This window comes from Panthera leo, chromosome F2 (assembly GCF_018350215.1).
Source record: "Panthera leo isolate Ple1 chromosome F2, P.leo_Ple1_pat1.1, whole genome shotgun sequence".
Taxonomy (NCBI): domain Eukaryota; kingdom Metazoa; phylum Chordata; class Mammalia; order Carnivora; family Felidae; genus Panthera; species Panthera leo.
Genome location: NC_056695.1, coordinates 70,130,490 through 70,152,424, shown reverse-complemented (window position 1 = coordinate 70,152,424; position 21,935 = coordinate 70,130,490). Strand labels below are relative to the sequence as shown.

The following is a 21,935-nucleotide window of genomic DNA, read 5'->3' as shown; positions in this document are numbered from 1 at the left end:
TAGTGCAGTAGGGCTCCGCCCCACGCAGATTAACTTGAAAGAGAATCTGCATTTAACAAGGGTTCCTGGAGATTTGCGTGGGGCTCCAATTTGAGAGACAATGGCTTCGGCCATTCTGCACCAGGTGCACCAGGAGTCAACAGAACATGATGTAACAGCTGCCCTTGGGGGAGAAGCAGAGTCCCCAGAGGGCCACCTCTGGTGGGCGCATTTCTGAAGACCATCCCAGATTGCCGTCCAGTCTTCCTGCTTCCTGCTTGCAGACAGGGGAATCAAGGCAGAGCTGGGAGCCCCCTGAAACTGAAGGATTCTCCACCAACAGGGCCAGACCACCCTGGGGTCCACAGCCATGTCACCACAGATGTCCCCCTATCATCAAATGTGTCAAGAGGCCCTGAGTGCAGAGAGGACAACGTCAGCAACTAACAGTAAGTGGCAAATGAGAACGGCGGCCGAGAAACTCAGAAGAAATGGGTTGGACGACAGACCATCTTCTCTTCCCTGATTCCGGCCTAAATCAAGGTGCTTTTGTGCTGTAAGACACAACCACCTCATACAGTAGGAAAAGAAATGTTAGACACACACAGGGGCTTTGCTGTCTATGCACAGACCATCTCTAGCATCGCAGACGAGACCCTTTTGATATTGACTCCCTCCCAGAAGGGAAACCTGGAGGCCGGGGAGCTGGAGATTGAGGGAGGAAGAGGAGGAAGAAGAAAAGGAAGGAGGGAAAAAGAGGGAGGGACATTGAAATTAAAAAAGTAAAAATAAAGTTCAAAGATAGTTGAGTCTCTTGTTATGCAGAGTGACGTTTAAAAGTCCTCCTAGAGGATATTCTGGCCATGAAACCATGTTTTTTACCTAAAACCACACTGCTGAGCTTATGATCCTTTGTTCAGACCTCACACCCACCACACCTATGTCTGAAAATGCTCACATGGAGAAATCCGGCAAGGATGTGTCCCGGGGCGGCAGAGAGCGACCTTGTTTATTTGCTCCCAAACCAACAGACACTAGAACTAACCCAGCCTCTCAAAATCCCAGTGGCTCCTGACTCCAGTCCATTTGGCTTAGTTAGGCAAGGAAGAATCTCTTCCAGAAGATTCTAAAGCCTGGGTTTCCAGAGACTTCCCATGACTAGATGGAATTGGGGGACACAACGCTTATACTTTGGGTGAGTGTGCGTATGTGGGAACTGAGGGAAGAGACGAAACAGGCATGCATTCTGGAATGCGCAGCACTGACTATGCTCAGTTTATAAAGCACTTCCTAAATCCTTGCGGGGAAGAAATATAATAGAAACCTGATTTAACGGGGGCAGACCGAGGCCCAGTAAGGTTTCATGGTAGAACCAGGAGCTAAATGTCCTAGTCTCCCCAGCCACCTTCCAGCAATGACCCCCACATCTACCACCTGCTGGAGGCCTTACACTCTAACTTTATGGTTGGTTTCTTTTCCTTCCTTCCTTCCTTCCTTCCTTCCTTCCTTCCTCCCTTCCTTCCTCCCTCCCTCCCTCCTCTTTTTTTTTTTTTTTTTTGAGTCTGTTTCTTTACAAAAAATATCACTGGGTCCTCAGCTGAAAATTTATTTTACTGATAAGGAGAGTAATGGCAGTGTTCCCTCAGGCTATGGAGCCACTACTGATGATGTATAGTTGGATGGATAGAAGGCCAGCGTTGGAATCAGAATCTCTTAGGTCAAATTGTATCTTTGCTACTCATAGCCATCTGACATTTGGGAAGCTGATCTCTCTGAGCCTCTGGTTTCTTCATTTTTAGAAACGGCAACAGCCACAGCTAATAATATTTATCAAATGGGAACTGTGTGTGTACTCTTAAGCCAGTGTTATTCTAAGTAAGCGCTTTGTATTTCTTAACTCCTTAGCATACTGTTATTATGCCCTGTGTACACATGAGAAAGCTGAGGCACAGAAAGGTGAAGTAACTTGCTCAAGGCCACACAGCTAAGCGATGGCAGCACTGGGATTCTCCAGGTGGTCTCCAGGCTGGAGCCTGGGCTTTAACCATAACAGAAATGCTCCCACAGGGCCGGCAGGCGGGCTATGTGAGATCAAAGGAATAAAATGCTTACCGGGCCACCCGACACAGAGCAAGCACTCAATAAATTATAACTATTAGGTACCATTTAGAAATTAATTTCTTTGGTTAGTCAGACACACCAGGGTTACTATAGTATGAACGTGTCTAATGAGAAGCTGCTGCCTATGGTGGCACTAGTCCCTGACAGGTGTTCTTTCGCACCTGCCTTCAGCTGGCACTCTGGGCAGGCGATTTTGGTGCTCTGCCCTGGAATCTCCATATTGGCCTCTCACAGGGGGAGCCCACAACAGGAACCCAACTTGGGGCAGCTAGGATGGGCACAGGTCTGACGTCCGCCCGGCAAGAAGGATGCTAGACTCTGGAATGAGTTGGACGGACTGAATCCCCAAGGCGATGGCCTCGTGCTGGTTGACTCACTGCTTTAGAAATTCTCTGTAGTTGGCTAATTGCACAGAGTCAGGGGGAAGAACTCCTTGCCTAGAAGAGGCAGCACGAGTCAAAAAGTGGGCAAAATTAAAGATCTGGTGTGGACGAAGAGCCAACCGGTGGCTGAATAAGCAGCCAGCCACCGCTCTCTTCCTCCTTATTCAGCTCTTCCCCGTTCTGTTCTGTTCGGGTATTTGGAAGAGGCACGCGGTGGCCACGGCAACCCTATTGTCTCTGTCAGGGACTGGTGTAGGGAGGACCCCTGGCCCCATCTGGCCAACCAGGGGAAGTCTCCTGGGGACTTCCGGGGAAATTCTGCTCCCTAATAGAAGATAAGAGAGTTGTGGAAAGGATTTCCTTTTCCGATTGGGCATTCTTCCTGCTGGAAATTCTGGTGTGCTAAGGTGAAGTCTGCGGCAGAAAAGAGCATCTCAAGAGATGCTAATCCAATGTCCTGACATGCTGGGGCGGTCAGACGCATGCTTATGGATGCATCTGACAACACCAGGTGCTGGGGAGGCCGTGGGGAGACAGAACCCCCTGAGCATTGCACCGGTGGATGTGTAAACTGGTACAGTCATTCTGGAAAACAATCTGGCAGTACTTGTGAAATTAAATATGAGTATGCCCAATGACTCATCCATCCCAGCCCTGGGTCTGTACCAAAGAAACTCTCCCACACTCCCCATGGGCACAGGTGCGAGGTGCCATTGCAGATTTGGCTGGGCTGCCCTAGTGTCCATCTGCAGGGACAAGAGAAGTGAACAGGGCAGGATCTGCAGCGACGGAAGGGCAGACGCAGCCCTCTTATGAGCTAAGTGTAAACCGTGCACCAAGACTGGATCTCAAAAAGAGAGTATTGAGTGAAAAAAAGACAAGAAGGAGATCCGTAAGAGAACCCCATGCGTCTAAGTTAAAAGACACCCAATCACAGCCCTACAGTAAGTCCACATGCGCAGCACATGGCAAATACTGGAGTGGGTGCCTATGAGGAGTGAAGGGAACAGAGCGGGAAAGAACGCAACAAGGAGGAGAGGGGTCTTTCAGAGGCCGGAGGTAATGTGCCTTGAATGGAGGAAGCTTTCATAACAATTCAAAAGAAAAAAGTGCCACTGGATTTGGAGTCATTCCCATGACTGATTCCTACTGGCTGTGGGCCCCTCGGCAGGTAACTTACAGCCTCAGTTTCCCCACTGCGAAAGCAGATGTGAAGAACTGCCCTACGGAGAAGTGGGTGCAGAGCCTGAATCTGGAATGTAGCGACAGGATGGCAACTAAGGACTCAGCTTTCTTGTCTGTAAAACGGGGATTACTACATTACCCATCCAGTACTGTTATGATGGGGTTTAAATGAGATGTGACACGGGCAGGACAAAAAGCACAACGACGATACTGTTTGGCACATTTGGGAGGCAGGAAGCATGTCCTTCCGGGGGCTCGGGCTCGTACCAGGCGCTGTGCCCGGGGCTCGGCAGCACACCCCACCCTCACTGGGTGCAGCACCCAGGGGCATGAGACCTAAAAGCAGCCCCCGCCCCTCGCCACAAGGTGCCCATGATGTCCTGGGCACCATCCTGAGAGACAGGGCACTTCAGGCTGCCTTTACGTGCCCCCGTCTTGGGCACCTGGGGCCCTACAAATCCACTTGTAGATTTCTTTTTTCTTTTCTTTTGTGCCACAGATCAATTTTTAACTGGCTAAGGCAGGTTACCAGAAAGAGAAGAGACGAGAAGAAGAAACTGTCATAACTCCCCTACTCTGCCACCAGGTAGGCAAATCTTCATTTTTTCCGACAAAGTGCTACTTTCTTTCTATAACTTTCCGTCATCCAGGAAGGACGCAGTGCTGTATGTGACTGTCACACCACAGATTGCCACTGCTCTCCAACACCTCTTCTCCATCCCTCAGATGCCTAGGGAAGATTCAGTGGCGCTGAAGTACCACGTACTGGGTGGCAATGGGTGCCATCTTGTTCCCAATTTTGCTCCTACAAGTGCCCTGGCTTTGAAACACGCCTTCCTGCAAACCAGCACCCTCCCTCCTGGAGCCTGTCTTTGAAACACATTCCCCAAATAGGGACGCAGGTCAAAGCGATGCTTTGGTAGCTCCTGACAAATCGTTTTTCCAAAAGACCAATCTATGCGGCCACACGCAATGGACGCATGTGCCGGGCCGCCCACAAATTCTCAGAACAAACGCCCAAACCCGTTACTCTCACGTCTGGCAACCTGCAGGGAGCGGGAGGCCACAGTCACACTCTGAGTCTCGGGGAAGGTGGACTTTTCCCCGAGGCCACTGATGCTCTAACCTTCCATCTCTGTCCACGAGCGCTCACAACTTTAGAAAGAGGTTTTCTGCACATAACGCGGTCTCCTTCACACAGGCCAGCCTGAGGAGTGGGCAAAGGGACAGTGGGAGAGTTCCGGGCGGGAGGTCGGCCTAAGGCCTCCAGGAAAGAAGGGAAAACAGAGGAATAACAAATGGGAATGTTTGCACGAAAACGTGCCATTAAAAACTCCTAGTCTGCGGTGCTGTTGGTCGCCCCTGGAAAAGTCTCCAGCGCCCCGGGCTTCATGCGGGCTGGGGCCTCCACAGAGCACCCCTCTGCTCTGGCTAATTCCTGGTGCGGTTCTTCCAGATTAGCCGAAACCCGATTTCACCCGGGAAGCACACCTCCTAAAGCGGATGGGCTCATCCTGCCCAGACCTCCTGGATTCTCTCATTCCAGAGTTGAGCCCAGCAATGGCCTGAGCAACGGACTGCTTCAGTAGCTACGTTTGGACTCAAAGTATCACGCGGACATACGCCCAGACTGCGCTAGCCGTGAACGGAAAGTCCAGCCTGGGAGGGGGAGAGGCAGGCTGCAGGCCCGTAAAAGCGAGACAGAGGTCCTAAGTGACTTCGCTTGGGTTTTCCCCTTCCACTCCCTAGCCCCGCACCGCCGATCCAACCGATTCTTTGATAACTTATTTCTCAAATGCCTGTTATCACCTAGTCACTAAGGTGAGGAATTGCAACACCAAGGCCATTCCTTGACGGGAGGACTAACTTAGGGAGGTGAGACTCTAACATGAGGAATGTTAGATACCATGAGGAATGAAGTCAAAGATAACAAAACAAGACAGTCAAAGATTGATCGCGTGAGAGCACTGAGTGGTCTGCGATCGGGGGGCAGGTCGCTGTGGGCTGGGAAGGAAGTCCTCTGAGAGCCTGATGACCAGAGCCTGGTGGGGGGAGGGTGTGGGCAGGAGAGGAGGCCTGTGATCCAGGCCGGCAGCCGGGAAGGTGGGCAGCACGCTCAGGCGCCAACGAGGAGCTCCTTGAGGTTAGAACAGAAAGAAAACATCTGGAAATCCGGGGAGGCTGCGTCGGGGCCTGAATAGTGAGACGCTGGAAGTCAGGGAGAAGAGCCCGCGCTGGGAAAGAGAAAGTGAAGATGGCGTGAAGCGGGACAGCTGCTGGGAGAAGCTGATGAGGAGATGAGTCGGGGGACAGCCCTCAGGATGGCCTGGGGAAAGAGCCCGGTTAGCAGAGAGGCACGCGGTGCCAGAGCATCCAGGTCCCGCCTGCCAGCACGGCAGACATCACCCATCCATCAGAGCACACTTCCCTCAAGAGCCCAGATGGGACCTCAGAGTGTGTGGCCGCTTGGGGCTCCAGGAAGACCCCACCCATCGATGCAGGGTGGGATTCAATCTCTGCCTTGCAGGTTGTATCAATCAGGAGCAGCAATATTACGCTGCACTAACATGTACCTCACGGTTCAGTGGCTGAAAACAGCAGAAGTTGGGGCGCCTGGGGAGCTCGGTCGGCTAAGCGTCCGACTTCGGCTCAGGTCACGATCTCGCAGTTCGTGGGTTCGAGCCCCGCATCGGGCTCTGTGCTGACGGCTCAGAGCCTGGAGCCTGCCTCGGATTCTGTGTCTCCTTTTCTCTCTGCCCCTCACACTCTGCCTGTCTCTGTCTCTTAAAAATGAATAAGCATTTTTAAAAAATGGAAAATACTTAAGAACATTTATTGAGTGCTATACATCCTAAAATATTACCATTTCTTTTGGCCCTTTGATCAGCCCTGTGGGGTAGTAGGTATCCTTATTCCCATTTTACCAATGAGCAATTTAGGGCTCAAAGGGGGTTGAGGGCTCCAGACAGGAAGGAGTGGGCCTGACTCCACTGCACATGCTGTCCTCCAACATCACGACGACATCTTTGCGACAGGAGAGGAAGGTAGCTGTTCCAGAGGCCCGAAGGCACAAAGGCTAAGCGCTAGGGTTCTAGAGGCGAGCTGCCTGGGTGTGTATTCTGGCTCCACGTTCCTGTGCCTCAGTTTCCTCATCCTTGAACCATCATGATACTAACAGTGCCCCCAACCTCACGTCAGTGCCGTGACAACTAAGGGACAAAATGCACGCATAGTCCTTGCGGTGGTTCTAGCACCGAATCCATGGCCGATAAATGCAGTTATGATAGTAATATGGCCATCTTACCCCAAGGATGCTGGAGCCCAGACGGGCCACAGGCCCCTCAGCCCAAACACCATCTACCTCTCAATAGGACACTCGGTCTCCTGGGTTAGGTGGCCTGCTGAGTCTGTGTGTGTGCTGGGACAAAAGGCCACACAGCACCGGAGTTAAGGGCCACCCTGCCACAGTCAGACGCCCCAACCGACTGAGCCACCCAGGCGCCCCTTGAAACTAATATATAGTGCCTTTCTGGTCAAACGGGCCTATCTGAGAAGCTTGGTGAAAATGCCATTTCCCAGGCCCCACCCCAGAACCACTGGGTTAGAAAACCTGGTGGGGGAAGACCAGAGATCTGCATTTTAGCAAGTTTCCCAGGTGGTCATTTGCAAACTGAAGTTCGAAAACCACTGCCATAAAAAGAAGCCGAGAAAAGGGGCTGGGGCAGGCATCCTGGAGCCAGAAGGAGGGTTGCAAAGGTGACCAAAGAAGTGGTGGGGTGGGGGGAACAGAGGACCGCACGTGGCTCCTGTTTTGCATGAGAGCAAATCACTTCTGCCCACGTGTGCCCTGCGTGCTCCACCAGCGTAGACATAATTTGCAAAACCCTAACTCACCCTCTGCCAAACCCTTCCCCCAGTCCTGGAAAAACAATACTCGCACTCAACCTGGGACTGCCTTCTCCATCCTGATCTGCAGGAAGAGAACATTTCCAACATACTGGACACACTGCTTGAAGACTCCTATCACCACTGCCAGGAATCGCATTGCAGGAAGGAACATAAGTAGTGCGGTCACCCGGAGGTTTGCTGCAATTAGCTCTCCCTTTGGTTTGTGACAGATCCTAGCTCCTGCAGCGAGCTGTCCTCACTGATCCGCAGGGAAGGAGGTTTCGTTTAATGTCACGCCACACACACAAAAGTGTTGCTGATGTGCATGTGCACACACACAAACGCACCACGCGTTGTGTGCAGGTGTATTTAAGCTTCTGCAGTGATTCGAGAAATACAGCCCAACCATCAGGAGTCACCTGGACCATAATGCTGAGTGCTAGTTTCCAAGGTACCAGGAAGGTACCAAGCTAAAAGGGGGCTGGAAAAGGAGCGGACTGATACTTAAGGCCAAGTCCTGTGCTGGGGGTTTCTCATGTATGTTTCCCATCAATCGATCAGGGAGCATATTATCAGCTCCATTCTTCTGATGAGAAAACGAAGACACAGAAAGAACCTGCCCAAGATCCTCTACGATCGAACCCTCACCTGGCTAACCTGAAGATCACGTTCAATACTTACTCAGTGCTGCCTTTAAGTTCATAAGCTGTAAGCTTGGTGGGGAGGGAGGGGAGAGTTTCTTCCAGAGAGGGGAGCCTATGGAAACTGACCTCTCCAACCAGTGAGAGAGAAGAAATAACTTCTTAACAAACAACTGAACTCACAAGCAATCAACAGTCATTGAGAAGAATGAATCACAGATAAGCAACAGAAAAAAGCAAATCACATTATAATCACATCCTTCCAAAAATAATGGCTGTTACATTTCTAGGCTTTTTCTAGCCAAATACGTATTTTTTCTAACCTACAAATAAAATGATACAATTTTTGCAATTTTATAAAAAATTTTACACTGATTTTATGTGAGTAATTAATGATGTTTGTCCGATCCTGATCTTCTGTGAATTTATGTCAATCCATAAATTTCTCTGCAGAGTCTAAGGGGAAAGATGAAACCATTTGCTTCTTTTTGTTTGTTTGTTTGTTTCCTGTTATGGTCTGTTCAACAGCCACTAGTACATTTAAGGAAGGGTTATAGAGGGTTCTATGTATACCGGCAGTGTGTTTTCGTGAATGATGCGGACTTGAAAAACATCCACCCCCACCAAAATTTTAGGTGGGTTTCCTCCTCTCCATAGATGCAAATGGAGGCTAGGTTTTGCAGCAACTGATAAAATGACCCTCCCCCCGCCCCTCCCCCACTGCAGGGACCAGCCCTCCAAGTGCCCCCCAGGACTCCCTTCCAGCCTTCCCCTAGTTAGGAGAGTGAAAAATAACCTCCTTTCCTCCCTTTTGGTGTTAACGAGGCTCCCTATTGAGACATAGTTAATCACATCAATTAAAAGCCTTTCACATTTGGCCTTGCCTGCCAGGCACAGGCCCTCTGTCCAGGGGAAGGTGGGTAAGATAAGTCATGTCCAGAGATAACTTATATTCTTTCCTTTCTCCCCCTCCACCTAGGCTTTTTTCATTTGTATGTTTGTTTGTTTTTTAATTCAAGCTTAATTAGCACACAGTGAAATGTCTTTAATGAACACTCTGATGAATTCTGACAAATGCATATACCAAAAACACTAAACCTCCAAGACATAAAACATTTCCCTCACCCAAAAGTTTTCCTGAGCCTTTTTTTTTTAATGTTTATTTATTTATTTGAGAGAGAGAGAGAGAGAGAGAGAGAGAGAATCCCAAGCAGACTCCACACTGCCAGTGCACAGCCCAATGCAGGGCTCGATCTCATGAACCTTAAGATCATGACCTGAGCCGAGATCAAGAGTTGGGATGCTTTACCGACTGAGCCACCCTGGCGCCCCTCTCTGTGCCTTTTCTAATTGTCTCTGCCCTCCTCCCAGAGGAAACCACTGTACTAATTTCTAGCACTATTCATTAATTTCGTGTGCTCTGAAAGTTACAGAAAGTGGAATCCTGTGATTTTTAAAGACAGGCATCAATGACGAGCAAGAATGCACAGTTCCTAGCAGGAATGAAAACCGGCGTAGGCCCTTTGGAGAACAGTCTGGAAGTTCCTCGAAAGGTTACATACAGAGTTACCACATGACCCAGCAATTCCACTCCTGGGAATATAGACACAAGGAAACGCAAACACACATCCACTCAAAACCCTGCACATGAACCTTCAGAGAAGCAGTCATCATTCATAATGGCCCCAAACTGGAAACAACCCAATATCTATCCACTGATGACAGAACAAATGAAATGCTGTTCATGCACACGATGGAATGTCACTAAGGCACAGAAGAGAATGAAGTACAGACACATGCTGAAAGTGGATGAACCTTGAAAACATCACACTAAGTGAGAGAAGCCAGCCACAGAAGACCACATATTGTATGATTCCATTTGTGTGACACGTCCGGAATAGGCAAATCCATAGCAACAGAAATACTAGGCTGCTCAGGACTTGGGGGTGCAGGGGAAGGCAGGTAGGGAGGTGAGAGCGAAATGGGGACACGTCTTCTCTCTGAGGCGGTGAAAATGTTCCAAGATTGTATGATATCTAAATTGTATGCTATGTGAATGATATCTCAGCAAAACCGTTGCAAGAAACCAAACATTCAGAATCAACCAAAGTGGAGCCATGGGAAAGACAGCAGTTTTCCCGCGGGGGGATTTTAACAGAAGAAACGTTTGACACTGTAGCCCAAGAACCTGGTGCCACCTGGGGAGCGTAACAACGGCCCAGGAAGGTCTCCTTCCCGTGAGAATGTCCATGGCTTTCCTGATTTTCCCAGGGGTCCCTGCCCTACCTCCAGAGTCTAAACTCTGAAGAATCCAAGACCTATTGACCAGATCCATTCATTCATTCCAACATTTATGAAGTCTGTGTTTAGTAGAAAGCACTGTGAAAGTAGAAAGTGACTGCATTTTTAGGGGCATATTGAATACCTCTGTATGTTTGGTCCTGTGTTTAGCAGGTGACAGTAGGAGACTGGGAAAGGCGGGGTGGGGGGTGGTGGGTGGTGAAGAGCCCGTTATGAGAAAAAGGTCAAAACAAAACTCTGAGGTCCAACGGAAGTGGTTCCCACTCCTGACCTCCTGCCTTCACCTCTCCCTCCCCCATGTCCCTCACCTTCAAAGACCAATAACCTGCCCTATGGTGGAAACATTAAAAGCCCCAGCTCTGGGAACCAAACCCCCACTCTACCACCTACAAGCTGGGTGTGACTGCAAGCAATTTTTTTCTTAAATGTTTATTTATTTATTTTGAGAGAGAGAGAGAGAGAGAGACACGGGGAGAGGCAGAGAGAAAGAGGGAGAGAGAGAATCCTAAGCAGGCTCCGTGCAAACAGCGCAGAGCCTGACGCGGGGCTTGATCCCACGAACCGTGAGATCATGGCATGAGCCGAGATCAAAAGTCGAATGCTTAACTGACAGAGCCACTCGGGCACCCGGCTTCAGGCAGTTTCTTAACCTCACTTCCCCACGTGTGCAGTGAAGATGTTGGCAGTTAACAGCCTGCCCTATGCGGGATTAGATCGGCTCATATGAGACTCAGCAAACTAAAGGGCCACCGGATAGTGAGTACTTTGGGGGCACTGTGGGCCATGCCGTATCTCTGTGCTGGCTACTCATCTTCACCATCAGACGTCAAAGCCACCGGAGACAATATGTAAAAGGGAGAACATGCTGTGCTCCGATACGTTACTTAAGGACAATGAAATCCGATCTCATGTAATTTTCACGTGTCAGAAAATAGGATACTTCCTTTGATTATTTTTCTCAACCGTTTAGAACTGGAAGAGCCAACCTCAGCTCGTGGGCTATAGAAAAATGGATGGTGGGCCAGATGGGGCCCGTGGGCTGCAGTCTGCCACCTCCAGAGGTAAAGCACTTAGAACAGTGCCTGGCTCAGGGACACCTGGTGGCTCAGTCGGTTAAAACAGTGCCTGGCACACAGGAAGCACTCACCACCCACGAACCACACCCCAAGCAACAAGAAGCTGGGCGTTGGCCGCCTGTCACACCTGTGCTGTGCCCTCTAGGTACCGTATCTCACGGAAGTCTCACCTTGACCATGTGAGGCAGGTAACACGAGAAGTCAGGTAAGAAAGCAAAGCCTTAAGTGAGCAAAGGGGCAAATCCAGGTGTTTCGGTCATGAGCTCTTGCTTCTGACCGTTAGAAAACACCGCGCTGGCCGCCAGGGCATGCCAGGGAGCCAGACCCACTCAGGTTCGGCTCCAAACACCACAAATCATGATTGAATTAACTGGGGACGTTTGTTACAGAAAGCGAGGGCCGGAAGGGGGACAACAACATCAGCCCGCGGTGAGGAAGGTCCTCTGATGCAGGGACACGCAGGCTGGGAACAGTAACCGCGCGTCTGGTGTTACGCCAAGTGTCAGAGAGAAGAGGCCGGAAAAGGCACATCCACCCTGCTTCCCTGCGGCGGTGGGCTCAGAGACGTGGCGGTGTCCCGGAGGGAGAAGCCGGGCCAAGCCTCCCGAAGGGCACGCAGGGGCCTAAATGGCCTCTTGCACTTTACGGGAATACATCCTCATAAAATAGGAAAATCTAGTCGCGAAGATTTAACTACGAGGGTATTCACGGAAGCACCGCTTGTCACGGGACAAGAGCGGAATTCGTAAGTGCCCCAGACACCCAAGAAGAATTGGAGGGCCCCTGCCACCGCTGTCTGAACAACGGCGAGGCTGCGTGTCCCAGCAGTCGGATGGAGCGAAGGAGCAGGAGTGTGCGTGCAGACGGGGAAGGATATTCATCACGTACTTAGTAACACCGCTACGGGCAAACACACACGTGTGCTACGGTGCTGTTACAAGTGTGTGCATATGCATATACACCCGCCCTGCTAATTAGTCACCTCTGAATGATAACAGCAGCCTTTTTAGCTTCTTCCTTTTGCGTGTGAGGATTTGGAGATGTTTCTGGAATAGACATGCGGTGCTTTGTAAGAAGAAACAAAGTCCAGCCGGGGCCCCGGCAGGAGTTCGGTGCTCCCCGAGCGGCTCGTCGGTAACGGGGACGTGCGACGCGTCCCTTCATCCAGCGCCTCCTTAGGGAGTGTCTGCCACGGGCCAGGGACTGGGATACGCGCTGAAGACTGGGGGCAGATGAGGCAGACGGTGTCGTGGGGAGGCCGGTCAGGTAAACACATCGGTGCACTCAGGGCTCAGATGTCCCACAGTATTTGCAGAGGGACCGCCAGATCATGGGAGGGAGGAGAGGTCTTTTCCCATAACCTGAATGCGGCCTCAATTTGCTTCGCGGCCTCTCAGCTAACGAGCTACTGGACAGAGGAAGGTCCTGGTAGCCGTGAGCATGCTGGTGTTCAGGCCGATCACACTCGAAGACTCTGGCCTTTATCTTTCTCGTCGGGGAGGCCGACATCCTGTCCAGGCAGCTGTGTGGATCAGCGGAGGTTCGGGAAGCCTTCTGTGGTGGCAAAGCCCTGCACACACAGTGGGCACCGTTTAATGCCAAGATCTGAACTCCTTTCTACAAGGGCTGGACAACCTGGAATTTAAGTCATGATGGATGCCAAAGTGCGGGGAAGAAAACATGTTTACAAACTGAAAGTCTCAACAGAGGAGGGCAGTGAGTAGCAGCGGGATTCCCCGTCACCGCACCCTGGCCGGGCTCACGTCATATGTGCCTTCCAACTCGGCCAGCTCCTGACTTTCTGGGACATGTTTGTAACCCCAAGGACAGTCGGCACATTTTAAATTGGGGGAAAAAAATTTTCTCTGCAAGATTTTGTGCACATACAAAGAGAAGTATTTAGGACCTACGGCCTTGAAAAGAAATCCTTCATATCTCACCTCCAGTATGGTGAAGAGTAAAAAAAGGCTTTCCAGTTAGGTGGACAGGGTTTAAATGCTGGTGCCTTTGGTAAATTGCTGATTATCTCTTAGCTTCAGGATAATAATATCTTCCCTGCAGGGTAATAATTAGAGCGATATATGTGCATAGCATAGATGATCAATAAATGATAGCTGGGTTTCTTCCCCCCTAGTGGGAAGGCTCAGGGAACAAAGTGGTGGGGTCACCCTGCCCAGAAGCTGTACCCTAGGGGAAATCAGCTCATTATGAAAGGAAGGGAGAGAGGCCCAGGTGGTCGGGCCACCCAGAGCTAAGCCTGACCTCAGCTCAGCCTGCAAAAGGTGAGCCAAGGATACTAAGTCTTTCTCAGTGATGTAGGCAAGTGAAATAAAACCGAAGGTCCAAATACGAAACGAGGCCTGTGCGTGGACCCCTCTGAGATCCTGACTGGGGGAGGAGAAGATGTGGGTGTTTTGGGGGGGACGAAAAAGGAAAGGGACTTCATCAGAGACTGAAGGTGGCACCAGCGAAGGCAGCTAGGAAAGCAGCCATGGACAGAAGCAGCACAGTGTGGTCCCTGTGCAGATCCCCCCACAGCAACTAGTTGAGCAGGCCTGGGACGGGGCCGAGGACTGTCCGCATTCTACCAGGACCCACTGACACTGCCACTTCTCAAGGCCCGGCCCAGGGAACTGCTCCTGCAGTGAAGGTGCCAGCTGTTGGCCTGGGGAGGGCTCACTCAGTCCCAATTCCAGCTGGGGACCAACTCCCAGGTCCAATTTTAGTATTTTCAAAAAAAAAAAAAAAAAAAAAGCACGACCTGTGTCCAGGGCCAAGGCAAGCTGCAAACATACAAACAGGGAAACAGCTTTAGAAGCAGTGTCCTCAATTTCAACCACACACGTGCATGTGCATACGTTCGTATGTATACGCACATGTGTGCACACAAATACAGACATACTTGGCTGTGCATACATATACATGCACATTCACATACACACACATGCATATCTGTATACGTACACCTGCCTATACACATGTGGGCGTATCCTCACGCAAGCTCTGCCTCAGTACTAATATTATCCCCATTTTCCTGATGGGGAAACAATAAGAAACTAGCCTAAGGCCACACAGCTAGTCTGCGGCAGAGGCTGGATCTGAAACAAGACAGTCTGGCTCCAGAGTCCCTGCTGGTACTCACTAGATTAGGACAGATAACCCAAGAGGTTAAACGGTAGAGGCTGAGAGTCATAAACTCTAAAAGCAATTTAGGCCCTGGGGTTGGCTGCGTCTGGTGAGGCTTGCCAAGAATTCCTCCCGTTTCTGTACATGCATGTTGTTTTTCCCCTCCAAAGTGAGAGTCCGTTTCTCCTGCCCCTGAATCTGGGCTGACCTGTGACCGCTTGACCAGCAGAATGTGATGGAAGTTCTGAGCCTTGCCCTAGGGAGGCCGGGCAGGTTTTACACCAGGCACTTGGGGGGGGTCCAGCCGCCACACTGGAAAAGAAGGTCCGGCTGGACTATGATGGACTATGATGACAAGGTCTCAGAGTAAGCGAGAGGCCTCAGCCGCTGCCCCAGTCATCCCAGCTGAGGCCCCATGTAAAGCCTTCTGGCCACGCGGCCTCGCAGGGCTCCCCCCGTGAACGCAGCCACACTGACTCCAAGTGGAACAGAAGAACCACCCTGCAGGGCTCAAGCACCCCACAAGACCGCGAAAAATAAACAGTCCTGGTGTTAAACCCCTAAGTTCTGGGGTCATTTGTCAGACAGCCAGTAGACTGATTTGTGCACCTACGTGGCTTTTGCAGACAGTATACATCTCACGATAAACAGCATTATTTGCTGAGCACTGTTTGCCGGGCCGCATGTGAAGTGATTTACAGTTACTGTCCTGTTTAGTCTTTATTGCCACCCACGTGGCAGATATTAATATTATTTCCATTTTACCCACAAAGACAGTGAGGCCCAATGAAGTCAATTAATAATTTTCTCTACGCAGTGGCAGTTCCTGGATGTGGCCCTAAATCTGGCTTGTTTTAACTGCACAGACTACTCCGATTTCTCCAGAGAAAAGAACCAGGGGCCTGTGTGTGTATGCATATTTATACGTAGACACCATGGCCTACCCAAGTCGTCACATGAAAGTTAGCCCTGCAAACCTGGACCCACATTCCTGGCCCCCAGTCATGATTTACCATCATGGGTCACGCAATTAGCAATATGAACGAGACCTGTAGCCAGAGCCTGTCACGTGAAACCGTGGGATGCCTAAAGTACGTGGTGAGAGGCTACTGGCCATGTTGAAGCCACCGAGGGATTAGCTTAGGGCAGAAGGTCAACTGGCAGGGCTGAAACAGATCAGGGCGCTTCAGGCAACAGGTGTCGGGAACAAAGATGGCGACACGGGATGCTGAAGGAAAAGGAGGGCGGAAACTGAGGTTGGTTCCAGGACCTGGTTTTACTCCCCAGCAGCTGTGTGACCTTGGATCATACGTCACCTCTCTGGGCCTCATGTCCCCAAGCAAGTTTGGTGATGTCCAAAGAACCGTCAAGTTCTTCCCATGATTCTCTGTAGCTTCATCTCCAGCAAAGATCATCACACAGCATCTCCTTTCAACTGTGGGGAAAGCCCTGTGAACTCCACTTGGCCACCATGAAGAAACTGTAGGACGGAACGCGTCACTTGCTTTCTGGTGGCGACACAGTCAGTCACTGATGGAACCTCCAAATCCCAGGAACCCTCGAACCTGGGCTCCTCTCCTACTGGTTAGTACCACACTGTTCCCACTCTGTTCTCACACACTGAATTCTAGCTCCCCTTCTGTGGGAACTCACACCCAACCAACACCTCTGAACACATCCTGCAGCCAGCTGCAGCCCCTCCATTAACACAGAAGTCTGGCGAGAGGTTATCACTGTCAATGGGTTTTGTTTCCTCTACCTCCTTAGAGTTGGTATCAGGCAGGCCAGGAAGTTTCTTTTTCCCTGCAGTCCATTTATGTGGGAAGAGGAGAAGGACCTGTCAAGTGCAAGGGAAGAATCAGCTGGGCACGTGGAGATATGGGCTGGCCCCCGCCTGGCCTCCCCCAGCCCTCCTGGTCACTCCACCAGTCCCGTGCTGGGGGGCTATGCTGACTGACAGGGAGGACCACGGGGGACTTGCCATGATCATTAATCAGGAGCATTATCAGCATCCTGAAGAACCTCTGGTCTGCTCCAAAGCCAGTTAGGAAACTGACCTTGTCCCCTTCCTGTCTCATAAGCTTCCAGTCCATCCAGGACCAAGAGATGGAATATTTCCCCATGTCCAGCACAACAAAGCCCATCTGAGAAGCCCACGCAGACGTCAGATGGGACCACCTCTCATCTCATCTCGTGAATGGGAATGCTAAGGCTGGAAGTCATGCCAGTGGGTACAAAGTACCCGGTGCACGTGAAGCCCCACTCTAAGTGCCCAGTGTGCTGTGGTCTACAGAGTAATGGCCACCTGCGGATGCCCACACCCCAATCCCCGAATCCTGTGACTAGTTAGGTTGCGTGGCAAAGGCAGATTTAAGTGGCAGAGGAGAAGAAAGTTAACGTGCTGACGTTAAAAGCGAAAGATTATCCTTTGTGATTTCTGTGGGTCCGATATAATCAGAAGCATCCAAAATGGGAAGAGTCAGTCAGAGGAAAAGGTAACCATGGAAGGAAGGCATGGAGAGGCATTATGTCGCTGGCTTTGCAGACAGAGGAAGGGGCTGCTAGCCGAGGAATGCAAGGGGCTTCTAGAAACTGGGGATGACAAGAAAACACTTCTCCCCTAGAGCCACCAGAAGGAACCAGCCCTGTGTTCCTTGATTTTAGCGTAGTGAGACCCACGTTGGACCTCTAACCTATGGAATTGTAAGATAATACAGCTTTCGGACACTGAGTGGGTGGCAATTTGTCACAGCAGCAATAGAAATCTAATACATGAATGGACCCACTCAGTTAAAGTTCCTACAATAAACTCTACGAGGCGATGTAGCAGTCCACTATGGCTCCAAGGACGCTGTGTAACAAAACATCCCAGCCCAAGGCAAACAACAACAAGCGTCTGTTTCTCACTCGCATGCCTGCCAGTCAGCTTGGGCTCCGGCTGGTACCGGGGGGGCTTGTCTGAGCTCAGCTCCACTCGAGGCGTGAGTTTAGGATCCGCTCCACGTCTCTCATCCTCTGTGGATTGGAGGCCATCAGAGGCCTGCTGCCACGATGAAACGTACGTGAGAAAGGAAGCCCAACCTTGTCCAATTTCCATCTTCCGCTCCAGTCATGCTGCTAACACCCCACGGGCCAAAACAAGTCGCGAGGCCAAGACGGAAGCCGTGGCGGGGAGGAGTGCGTTTGCCCACCTGGAGGCTGTGGCAAAGGTGTACTCGTGTTAATTTGATTATGGGGGAGTCAAGGACTGGAGCCCATAGTTCAGTCCACCACAGGCGGACGCTATGTCAGCGTTCCATTTTGCAGATGAGGAAACCAAGGCACAGAGTTCTTATGAAACTCATCCAGGATCACCCTCCTAGTAAATAATGGAGCGAGGATCAGAATCCAGCCTGGCTTCAGGAGGCTGGTCAAGGTACATCTACTAAGTGGAGAAGCTAGGGCCCCACGGCTCTGCATGTCACAGTTTCTGGGGCAGAAGGAGCGGCATCCAGGGGCTGCAGTGATCTCCAGAAGTAAGAGGAAGGCACTGGGAGGGGTCACCAGTGAAAACTGCAGCCAGGCCCTGCTGTCAGGTCCAGGCCTGGGGCCAGAGCACCTTCCAGAGATGAGAAGCATCCAGGCTGAGTCAGATGCCTATGGCGGGTGGTTGCAGGACCAAATGTCCTTCTCCCCCTGCTGGGGGGGGGGGTTGGGGGGGGGACTCGGGGTGCAGGGCTGGATCTGATGCCAGGCGGGCAAGTCTCCAAGAAGTCAGCACGTGGGTTCCTTTGAAAGCTGTTTATCTGAAGACCAGAGTGAGGTAACGGGGCAGTGAGAGAAGCAGAGAGAAAGCGACACCCACATAATGTGGAAGGACGGGAAGCAGAGTGTAAGGCAGGGCCCTGGAGAGAGGATCAGGAAGGAGGGAGGATTAGGAGAGAGGAAAAGAACAAAACAACGCTCAGAACTAAGTATTAGGGAGAAGTTTTTTTGAAGGCACTGAGCAGGGATTTCCTGGAAAGAGTCAGAAAGTCAAACCGATGATTCTGGGCATCTGTTTAGAAAGGCCACAGGGTCGCGGTGGTGGCCCCTCACCGTCCTGTCCGGAGACTCAGGATGCTCTTGGGGGCCCTTCCGTCTTGTGGCACGGGCAGGGGGTCACCTGAAGCCCCCCCACACTTGACCCTGCAACTGGAAGTCAGCAAAATCGCCACTTTATGGCAAGGGCATGCCAAGGATGAGAGAACACGTGGGGGCCACCCTCCATATCCTACAAGAACTGTGTCTGTCCCTCGTCCTTGTCACCCAGCCCAGGCCATCCCCTGCTGGGGGGGGGGGGGGGGGTCTTCTCCCTCCCAGCTTGAAAGCTACTTTCACCTGAAAGACAGTGCATGTGAGGCCCTGTCCCCAGAGACGAGAAGCCCGTTAAGAGGGCAAGGGCAGAGGATACTTTGTGGGTACACACTATGAGCCCTCAGCCCACCTCCCAGACTCTCCTGTGCCCCGTGCAAGCACCACTCCCCTCTGAGCTCAGAACATCATGGCTCAGTAGAGACTTTCTACAATCACCGCTTAGTGAATACAGAGGGACCCTGATTGCATTCCAGGTCCCTTCCTCTTTAACATACTGCCAGTCCTAGATCCAGCACAGACACCACAGTGAGGACCTCCCCAAGACATGGGACAAGTGGCCCTTTGATTCATGTACCAACCATTCCCTGAACATCCCTTCTGGGGAAGCACTAGTAAGGCCCTGCCCGGAGGGGTTAAGAATATGGACCCCTGGAGCACAGTGTGGTTTTGAATTCTGGTTTGACCATCTACTAGATGGGACACTGGGTCACAGGACTTAACCTCTCCGTGCCTCAGTTTCCTCATTTGTAAAATGAAGGCAAGAAGAGCATCTACACCCAAGAGGGTCTTAGGAGGCTTATATGGTTGGGTCAGCTTCAAACTTAGAACAGTGCCTGGCACATGGTCAGTGGGGTCAAAGCACTGGCTTTTATTATTCTTACTGCAGTAGGCGAAATTGACCTCATCTTTGCCCCTTCAGGATCTCAGTCTCATGAAAGCAGACAGATGTGAAACAAACACAGATAAATGTATCAGGACAGATCATGCCAGGAAGGAAAAGCAGAGAGCAGTGGGAGGAAACAACGGGAGAAGCGGAGGACAAGAAGACACTCACTGTGCAAAAAATAGAGGGAATGAGCATTCCAAGCAGGGAAATGGCATGTGCAAAGGACCTGAGGTGGGTGAGAATGGGGTGTATCACTCAGCAGAGGTCAGTGTGGCTAAAGAATAGTGAGTGAGGAGAGACATCTGGGCCAATTCATGCAGAGCCCAGTGGGGGATTTTGGGTTTTATCCCAAGAACAGAAATGGGAAGGCCCTGATATGTTTGGCCGAACAGACACAATTTGATTCACATTTTGGAAAGATTGTGCTGGCTGTTGAGCGGAGACAGGACTGCAGGGGGACAAGGATGGATCCAGGGAGCCCAATTTGGAAGCTCTTGCCGTGAGCTACAGGGAAGATGAGGATGATTTTGGTTAAGAGTGTTGGCGGGGGAGGAAAAATAAACTCAGCTCCAGGCCCAGATGTTAGAGGCTCACAGGGAAAGAAACCACAAGCCAGCCAGGATGGTCGGCTGGCTGGCTCTCACCCGCTGCCCTGGCTGGGGACGAGCTGGCCTGGCATGAGTACTCAGGGTACCTTCATGATCGGCCAAGCTGGGACATTCTAGAACACCTCTCTTAGAGGATTTACCTAACAAGGGCTATGCAGGTCCATGATGAGAGGTGCTAATGACCTGGGAGCTGACCCTCTCGGTGGGAAGGGATGCCATGGCGGGAAGCACGTGCAGATTGGATACTCCACATTTTGACAAGTGGCATCTTGAGGGGGTTCCACAAGCTCTGATCTCAGGGGGTGTAAAGGGAGGCATCCTCTCCTCGGGCACAGAACTCCCCCCACGCCCCCAACCCCTCACGTTCTGAGCTACCTACGGGGAGGGACCATGTCCCTCCGGATCTGCAGTCCACGCCTGGAACAGACTCTGGGTAGGGCAGCGTCCTCACTGGAGGATGGCCTCCAGAAGGGCGGTCTCCGTTTTGTGCCTCCTTCTGACTCCGTGCCAAGCACAGACCTGCTACATGATGTGCACTCAATCAAACGGGGTCCAATGAAGGAATAAGTGACTGTCCTCCATTCCCCTGGAGCAAACTGCTCAATCACCAAGTCAATGGCCAAGCCGAGGACCAGGCATGGTAGCCGGTGCCCTAAAGGAATCTGCATCATGCTGGGAAGACAGACACAGGCAGGAAGAGACAAGGTCTAGCCCAGCTGTCCAGACATGAGGCGCTCAGATGGAGTCTTTCCAACGGAGGAAGATGACCGCCAGGCAGAAGAGCCCAGCGGGAAAGCAAACGGTGGAAGAGAATTCGAGCATGGGCAGGGTTTGGATAATCCGAGGGTCGGTTAGAGAGAGGGGACCCCCTCACTCACTGAAGGCCTGTCACTGGCCAAGCCCCAGTAAGAGCCTTCTTCTCAGAAGAACCTCCGTGCTGGAGCTCCCAGTCCCAGTCCCAGCTGAGGACACTGGGATTCGGACCAGCGAAGTGACCTGCCCGCTGTCAAAGAGCCAGCAGCTGGCAGAGCTGGGGAAGAACCAAGCCTTGTCTGTGGTCCCCTCAAGACAAACGACAGGATCAGGTACACAAGTCAAAGAAAGACAATGGTCAGTTCCAAAGACAAGAGATGAACCCCGCACGCAAGGTGTCATCACAGAGGTGACCGGGATGGGATCACAGGGTGGGGTGACGTGGAGGTGGGCTTTAGCGGAGGCTGGGAGAGGGACAGGGTCAGAGCTGGGCTTTCAGAACTTGGCCCTGGCTGTCGGGAGGTGAGGTTGAAGGCTCAGCCCACCCCACAAGAGGGCGGGACCGAGAGACGGAAGGAAGCAGGACATGGAGGGAACGGGAAGGAAGCAGAGGCAGGACTGCTGGCTGGGAAGGGTCCAGGGGGAGGGAGAAACCACTTCTCCTTCCCTTTCTGATGCTAGCAAGATTATGACTGCAGAGCGGGGCTGCATAGGGCAGAACTTCCCCAAAAATCAGGAGGAGCACGTATCCCCAACAGAGGTTGCAGTCCCCAAATCACGCGGTCACCTCCCACCTCCTCTGCCCACACTGGAGCTTCGTCTGCAGTGAGCTCTGGCCTCGGGCCCTTGGGGACCCAGCAGTGCCCCTTCCT

General features: G+C 51.6%; 1 long non-coding RNA gene across 1 annotated transcript in view; it reads right to left on the bottom strand.

Annotated features, from left to right (window-relative positions):
• The window catches only part of LOC122211184, a 273,720-nt gene that overhangs the window by 40,384 nt on the left and 211,401 nt on the right, over nt 1-21,935 (bottom strand). The gene's annotated exons all lie outside the window — the stretch shown is intronic.